The sequence below is a fragment of the Octodon degus genome, unplaced genomic scaffold, assembly GCF_000260255.1.
Source record: "Octodon degus isolate 3935 unplaced genomic scaffold, OctDeg1.0 scaffold00005, whole genome shotgun sequence".
Lineage (NCBI taxonomy): Eukaryota > Metazoa > Chordata > Mammalia > Rodentia > Octodontidae > Octodon > Octodon degus.
This window is the reverse complement of record NW_004524581.1, coordinates 22772306-22780560: the sequence shown is the minus strand read 5'-3', so window position 1 is coordinate 22780560 and position 8255 is coordinate 22772306.

Below are 8255 nucleotides of genomic sequence, written 5' to 3'. Positions count from 1 at the left end.
AAAAAAAAATCCAAGACTTCTCACACATGTCCCCTCCCCTATTTAAGGTCATCCAGGAAACAGGGGCTTATTTTCTCTCTTGAATTTCCAAGACTATCCAATGGCTTTTTTTTTGGCAGGGGGTTCACTATTCCCTGAGTTACTGAGACCTAAAATCTTAAGGCCATCTTGGACTTCTCCATCACCTCTGTCCCTTAGTCCTTACTTTCTCTGGTCCTCTTTCTCCCACGGCCTTTGGTCCACCCTACCCTACTTCCTTCACCCTTGTCCACATCCCTAGACCTTGCCCCTCAATGAAAGGTTGGCAAAGTCATGTAACAAAGCGTGTGGCCTCTTTTCTAGGAGGCTGTTAGACATGGGACAGCCTCATTTCTGTCTGTGACCCCCAGAGTAGAGCAGGAATACTCCCACTCTGGAATCCCCCAGTCCTCAGCAGTCCCCAGCAGTCCCCATTTTCCCGAGCAATTTTTTCCTGAGTATCTGTCAATCAAACCCTGCAGGGCCTCCAGAAACCTATTCATCTCTCTTGGCCTCCTTAGCCCCCGCCTGGGAAGCAGGTTTTGAAGGTCTCCACTTCTCTCCTTAGCCTCCTTCCACTAAAGTTTTGTGTAACACCAAACATAGTGCAGAGACAGGAGGACAGGAACAAGGGAGACTCTCTTTCCTGCCCTCAGTGACCCACCACCAATATGTCTTATCCTCACAGCTTGAGTCTCCCATGATAGTAAGCACTGGGAGTGGGAGCCAAGCAGGGGCCCCAACTCAGTGCCAGGCTCTCAGCTCCAGCGATACCCACCCCATGTGCACCCACGGTTACAGGTTATAGCAGCATAGTTCATCATATAGGTAGTTAAATCTCGGAAGTGGCCTATATGTCCATCCACAGATGAATGGAAGGTATTTATACATAATAGAAGGCCACTTTGGGGCCGAGGAGCTAGCTTAGTAGAATAAGTGCTTGGGGCCGAGGAGCTAGCTTAGTAGAATAAGTGCTTGTCTGGCAAGCTCAAGGGCCTGAGTTCAATCCCTGGTTCCACACACACACACAAAAGGCCACTCTGCTATAGACAAGGATACGTTTGAGTAATATATAGGACCATGATAGTATTTGAAATAAATTACAAAGGGCTGACCAGATAGTTCAGTGGATTAAAGTGCCTGCTTAGGCAGACGCAGGGGCTGGGGTTTGATCCCTGGCATGTGGTGCTGGCCCCGCCCCTGGGGTGCACTGAGATGGTGATTGAGACCGGAGATGGTGGGGTGCGCCTGTTATCCCAGCACTTGGGAGGCTGCAAACAGGAGGATCACTATGAGTCCGATCTGTGTAGTGAGACCCTGTAGATCCTGGAGACCCTGTACTAAAAACAAAAATAAATAAATAAATAAATGAATAATGAGCTGGGGATGATCTGCATGTCTGTAATCCCAGCACTCACTCAGGAAGCTGAAGCAGGAAGATCACTGTGAGTCCAAGGCCATCCTGAGCTACATAATGAGATCCTGTCTCAATAACAGCAACGGCACACACATGTGTGTACACACACACACACACACACACACACACCACTACCACCACCATCACCACCAAAGAAATAAATCAGACATACTGGGTTAAATATTGCATGGTTTGTCTTACATGAGAAACCCAAACTATAGAGAACTTAGAGAACAAAATAAAAGAGAGCCAATAGGATACAAGGGGATAGAATTTTTCCAGATGGGGAAGGGACTAAAAGGTGGAGGGAAGGGAGAGGAAGGGTAAGAGAAAAAAATTAAGATGTGTCATGTCCAGGTGCCGACCCCCACAATGACTGTAATCATTAGCTACTGGCAACACGGGCTCATAAACATAAGCTTACTGAGTGAGTTAATACAAGTGAAAACTAACTTGCTCAACTTAACCTCAGGCACCTTGCAGTCTCATGGGGCGCACACAGCCAGGGATGCCCTCAACACACTCCATCTACACTGGTTAGGACACACAGACCGGCTCCTGTCTGCACTGGGCAAGGAGCCTGCCCTCCCCCGGCCCCAGTGAGCAGCCCAGGCAGGGCTGGTGGGAGCCGAGTTGGTGCCAGGAGGGCGAGAGTGCCCCTCCTGGGCATCCTGCCAGCGCTGCTGGCCCCCTTGCGTCCCAGGGCAGATGTTCGCTCCTTTCATAGCTTTCTGCTCTCCACGACCACCCTACCTCACAGCAGGAGTTGGAGGCAGCTGGCCAAGAGCTGAAATCCAAATGCAATCATTGTTTCCACCTTTTGGCTGTGTGTGTGTGTGTGTGTGTGTGTGTGTGTGTGTGCCTGCAGGACATATTCTGTACTTCAGGGGCTATCACGTCAACTCCTAGACTCTGGATGCCATGCTTGGCTACCTGGAAATACCTGGTCGGGCCCAAAGAAACCCAGGCTACAGTGGGCGCTGCTTGCAGGTGTTGGGTGAGTTGAGAGGTGGCAGAGGGGAGGCTATGCCCACCGATGGGTTGAGTGTGTGGACACAGCTCCTTTCCAGAATGTCACAGGGTCACAGGCTTGTGAAGCCTCTGCCACCTGAGTCTACCCAGACCTGACCAGCAGGTGGATGAGGCACCACAGTCACAGATGTGCCCTGCCCCAACCCTTTCTGCAGCTGCTAGAGGAGTCATCGTGGGGTCTTCTAGAAGCTTCTAGAACATGGGCCTCCTCTTTCAGTCTTTCATAGATAAGCAACTACTTTGTGCAGAGGACAGTGTGCACTTTCTAGGCCATGTCTCAGTGCTGACCTGAATGGAGAGAAGCACTCCTGGCTCAGTGGACACACACTGACAGAACTATCAGTCCCTTGGCTGGGCATGGTGGTACACACCTATAATCCTAGTACTCAGGAGGCTGAGGCAGGAGGATCTCCATGAGTGTGAGGCCAGCTTGGGATACTTACTGAGTCCAAGGCCAGCCTGAACCACATAGTGAGACCCTATCTCAAAGAAGGAAGGAAAGCAAGCAAGCAAGCGAGAAAGAGGCTAACGACCAACCCTTGGGGCAGAATGAAGCAGTTGATACACAGGGCCAGTGCATCCTGGGAAAGAGGGTAACAGTAAGAGGAGAGGCACAGACTCCCCCCTTAGGGTACTTAGACTCTGAGTAGCAAGACAAAAGGGGCCCTCAGAAAGGCCCTGATGGAAAGGGACCTCACCTGAAACCAGTGGACAAGACTGTTTCAAATAAGGACATACGGTATGTACATATATATTTATACATATACATGTATACACATATGTACACACACACACACACACACACACACACACACACGCGGAATTGGACCAGGTATGGTCTTCCATTGACCTACACTTCAGGCCTTTTTCTTTTTCATTTTGAGACAGGCTGTCTCTAGGTTGCCTAGGCTGGCTTTGAACTTGACATCCTCCTGCTTCAAGCTCTTGGATGCTAAAATTACAGAAGCATACCACCATGTCCATCCAAGTCCTTCATTTCATTAAGGATTTTGTGAGCCTTAACTAGTTTTAAGAATATAAAAAAATGAACAGGTGTGGTGCCCATATCTGTAATCCCAGCTACTCAGGAGGCTGAGGCAGGGGAAGTGAAAATGTAAGCCCAACCTGGATGGGGGAGATAGGTTGGGGGCATAAGTGCCTGCCTGGCAAGCTCCAGGTGCTGAATTCTATTCCTGGAACCACAAAAAAAAAAAAAAATTAAGCCCCTTATCTCAAAATAAAATCTTAAAAAGGTTAAGTTCAATTTTCAGTGCTGCAAAAATAAAATAAAATAAAAATTTAGAAAGGAACACTGTTTAAAAAAAAGTAACACTGTTATTATCAAATTCAGCATCCTGAGTTTGGCAAAAGACATTATATATAATATAAACTTGTCAGTCTGAATGGCAGCTGTGCCTTCTATTAATAGCTAGAAGAACGAGGAAATGCATACAACTTACATCTAGAGAAATAGAATAACTTATCGCCTCTTGAAGTTCTGAAATCCTCTTCAGAGCAGCCATGCATACAGAGCTTGGCATGTCCACCCAAGGTCACAAATGAGAACAAGGGCAGCCTCTCAGCTTCAAAGGATATGTCACTTACTGCAACAAAATAATTTCAGTTCATGGTCTTTTATGGCCTTTTTTTCCCTTTAAAAATATTATTTTGGGGCTGGGGAGATGGCTCAGTGGAATAAAGTGCTTCCCTGGCAAGCACAAGGGCCTGAGTTCAATCCCTGGTCCCACAAAAAATAAATAAATAAAATTAAAAAAAAAATATATATATATATGTATGCATGTATTACTGGGCTGGCAAGATAGCTCAGCAAACTAACTGCCTGCTTAGACAAGAGCAGGGACCAGGGTTCAATCCCCAGCACCACAGGCCCATGCCAGTCCTGCCCCCGGGTGCACTGAGCCGGCCACTAAGACCAAGCGTGGTGGTGCACACCTGTAATCCCAGTGCTGGGGAGGCTGAGACAGGAGGATCACTATGAGTCTGAGCTGTGTAGTAAGACCCTGTACCAAATGCACACACACATACACACACACAATTATTTTATCATGGCACTGGAGATTGAATCCAGGGCCTTTGCAGTGAGCTGCAACACAACCTTTATCTATTTTTTCATTTGAGACCATTGCCCAGACAGGGCTTGGACTTACAGCCTTCCTCTCTCAGCCTCCCAGAGTGTTGGGGTTATAGGAATGTACCACTGCGTCTTTTTTTAGTAATTATTTTGTTTGTCTTTGTTCTGAGTTTGTAACCCTATGCCTTAACAAATATTACATTTTTTGAAAGTACTGAATGGACAGTTTAAGGGAACCATGTGGAAATGGATAATGAATGGGAGCCTTTGTTTTTTGAGGGGGAAAACATCAAACCCAAGACCCTATACATGTAATGCATGTAGTCTACAAATAAGTTAAACTCCCAGCCCCAGAGACCCTTTATTTTAAGCTTTGCAAGAACCTACATGAGTCAGATATGATGATCCATTCTTGTGATTCCAGTACTCAGGAATGGGTTTGAGGGTTTCCCGGGCAGTACAATGAATTCAAGGCTAGCCTGAACTACAGAGCGAGACTCTTATCTCAAAAAACAAAAACTAGGGGGCTGGGGAGATGGCTCAGTGGAATAAGCGCTCCCTTGGCAAGCGCTAGGGTCTGAGTTCAATCCCCGGTTCCACAAAAAAAAAAAAGAAAAGAAAAGAAAAGAAAAGACAAAAACTAAGCACCTGCTTAGGCAGAGCGCAGAGGCTGGGGTTTCATCCCAGGTGTACGGTGCTGACCATCCTCCACCCTGGGGTGTGCTGAGACGGTGATTGAGACTGGGTGTGGTGGCATGCTCCTGTAATCCCCAGTGCTTGGGAGGCTGAAAACGTGACGATCACTGAATCCGATCCATGCAATGAGATCCTGTAGACCCTGTACTAAATACATAAAAAACCCCTATATGATTATTTTTGTTTATTTGTTTGGTATTTTTAGTACTGGAGATAGAACTCAGGACCTTGCACTTGCCAGGCAGGTGCTTAGGCCACTGAGCTACCTCCTTAGCCCCTATATGATGACTTTTTTTTAGCATAATTTAATTAAATTATTATTATTTTGGAAACAGGGTCCCACTGTGTTGCCTATTCTTGAACTCATAACCTGAAATGATCATCTCATTTCAGCCTCCTGAGTTTCTGGAACTACAGGTGTGTGCCACTACAACCAGCTTAAATCTTTATTATTATTATTATTAGTATTAGTATTAGTATTAGTATTATTAGTATTATTTTGTCTTTTTGAACTGTTGTTCTTTTTTTTGTGGAACTGGGGATTGAACTCAGACCCTAGCGCTTGCCAAGGAAGCGCTTATTCCACTGAGCCATCTCCCTGGCCCCAATTTTGTCTTTTTGAGACAGGGCTTCACTATGTAGTTCAGGCTGGCCTTGAACTCATTTTGTAGCCTGGGCTGGCTTCACACTTATGGCAATCCTCCTGCCCCAGCCTCCCCAGTGCTGGGATTATAGGTGTGCACCAACAAGCACAGCCTTAAATTATTTTTAGAAAGATGTATGGGATAGGAAAGCATGGGTAAGATGGAAGTAAAGACAGGTGACCCTGTCTTCTGGGGGTGCTGATTCTCTGATGAGCTTTTATTTGTGTATGTTGACCGGGGGAGGGTGCTTGAAACCAGCTTTACCAGGGGACAGACCCAGGACCCATCTCTAGGGCCAGGGAAATAGGATATCTCTCCACTCTGAAATGTTGATGAGCTGCAGAGGGGAGAGGGACAGGAGGACAGATGGAATTCCTGGACAATTGTTCCAGCTGTCACCAGAGAAGACAGGCGGTAGGGGACACTGGATAATTTATAGAGGACAGATGCTAAGGCTTCTCCGGAACCATCTGGCCAAGAGGGGCCTGTACTGGGGGGTGGATAGGTCTGTACAACTTCTGAGCAAACTCCTTAGCTCCCCCTAGTTCCTCTTCCTGACCTGCTTCTTTCCCTGAGAAGGGCTCTGCTTTTTTTTCTTTTTCTTTCTTTCTTTCTTTCTTTCTTTCTTTCTTTCTTTCTTTCTTTCTTTCTTTCTTTCTTTCTTTTTTTTTTTTGGTGAGAACTAGGGATTGAACTCAGGCCCTTGCGCTTGCCAGGGAAGCGCTTATTCTACTGAGCCATCTCCCCAACCCCTCTGCTCTCTGGAGACTCAGCTCCTTTCACTTTTCTCCTTTGTTGGCCTAGGGCCCCTTTGCTACCCTTCCTGTTAGGGCCAAAAGATGTGCCTTGGGGACCTGTCACTGCTATCTATGCATTTCTTCTTTTTTACAATTTTTATGTAAAATTGGATAAAATAGGGTCTACAGGGTCTCACTACACTGATCGGATATTTATTTATTTATTTATTTTAGGAAGAACCAGGGATTGAACTCAGGCCTTTGCCCTTGTCAGGGAAGCACTTTTTCCACTGAGCCATCTCCCTGGCCCCTGATTGGACTTATATTTTATACTGATCCTCCTGTTTTTAGCCTCCAAGTGCCAGGATTACAGGCGCTTGCCACCATGCCCAGTCTCAGTTGCTGTCTCAGTGCCCCCGGGGCGGGACCAGCACGGCAAGCCAGGGATTGAACCCCAGTCCCTGGACCTCCCTAAACAGGCGCTTTAGTCCACTGAGCTATCTGACTGGCCCCATTTCTTTATTTTATCATATTTTCAAGCCCAACTCTCTACTAGTATAATCCAAAAATTTTCAATCACTCACCATGAGGTCATTTATTTATTCAATAAATAGACTAGACATTGTTTAGATACTGGGGATACAGTGATGATATAAAAAAAAAAAGTCCCAGACCTCTGCAGTTTGCATTGTAGTGGGAGAGATTGCCAATAAGCAAAGAAATATTTGGTAGGATGTCAGACAATGATACTTACTGTGAAAACAAGGTAAAAGAAATATTTGGTAGGATGTCAGACAATGATACTTACTGTGAAAACGAGGTAAAGGCAAGTGTCTTGGAGTGCTGATTTAGACTGAATGACCAGGGAAGTTTTGTCTGAGGGGTAAAATTTGAGGAGACGCAAATGGAATAACTAGGGCCGGGAATATAGCTCAGCAGCATAAGGACCTGCCTGGCAAGGTCCTAAGTTTTATCCCTGGTACTGAAGAAAAAAAAAAAAAAAAAGTTTAAACAAATGGAAGCAACTAGTTAGAAAAAGAACATTCCAGTCATAAGAAAGAATAAACTGAAAGTCAGATTTGGGGCAAAAATATGCTACTGCCTCATGGAGAATCATGCTCTTTATTCATGAAGCATTTATAGTGTGTCAGAAATATGAAAATGCACTCACACATCGTTTTTGCATTGAAGAACAGTGGGACAAAAGGCTCTACAGCATGGAAAGACGTAAGTATGACACTGGATTTTTTAAAAAAGAAATTGAACAGCCACAATAACCATATATGCAAGTTACCAGAGATGCCCAGCAAAAGCAGCACCAAAGGGAGGGCTTTCTGGAGGAGGTGATAATTACACTGAGTTAAAGAAGTAAAAATTAGGGAAGCTTCAAAGAGGGGCTGGATATCTTAAGGCCCAGTATCTGAAAACACAGGACAATTTAGGAAGTTAAAGTCCTTGGGAGAAGTGAAAAATGAAGCTGTAGAAAGTGGAAAGGGCTGGGCTATGCTGATCTCCTTGTGCCAAGAGCTGATTTTATTTGGATGATGGAGAACTAATACCACGACTCACTCTCTCTCTCTCTCTCTCTCTCTCTCTCTCTCTCTCTCTCTCTCTCTCTC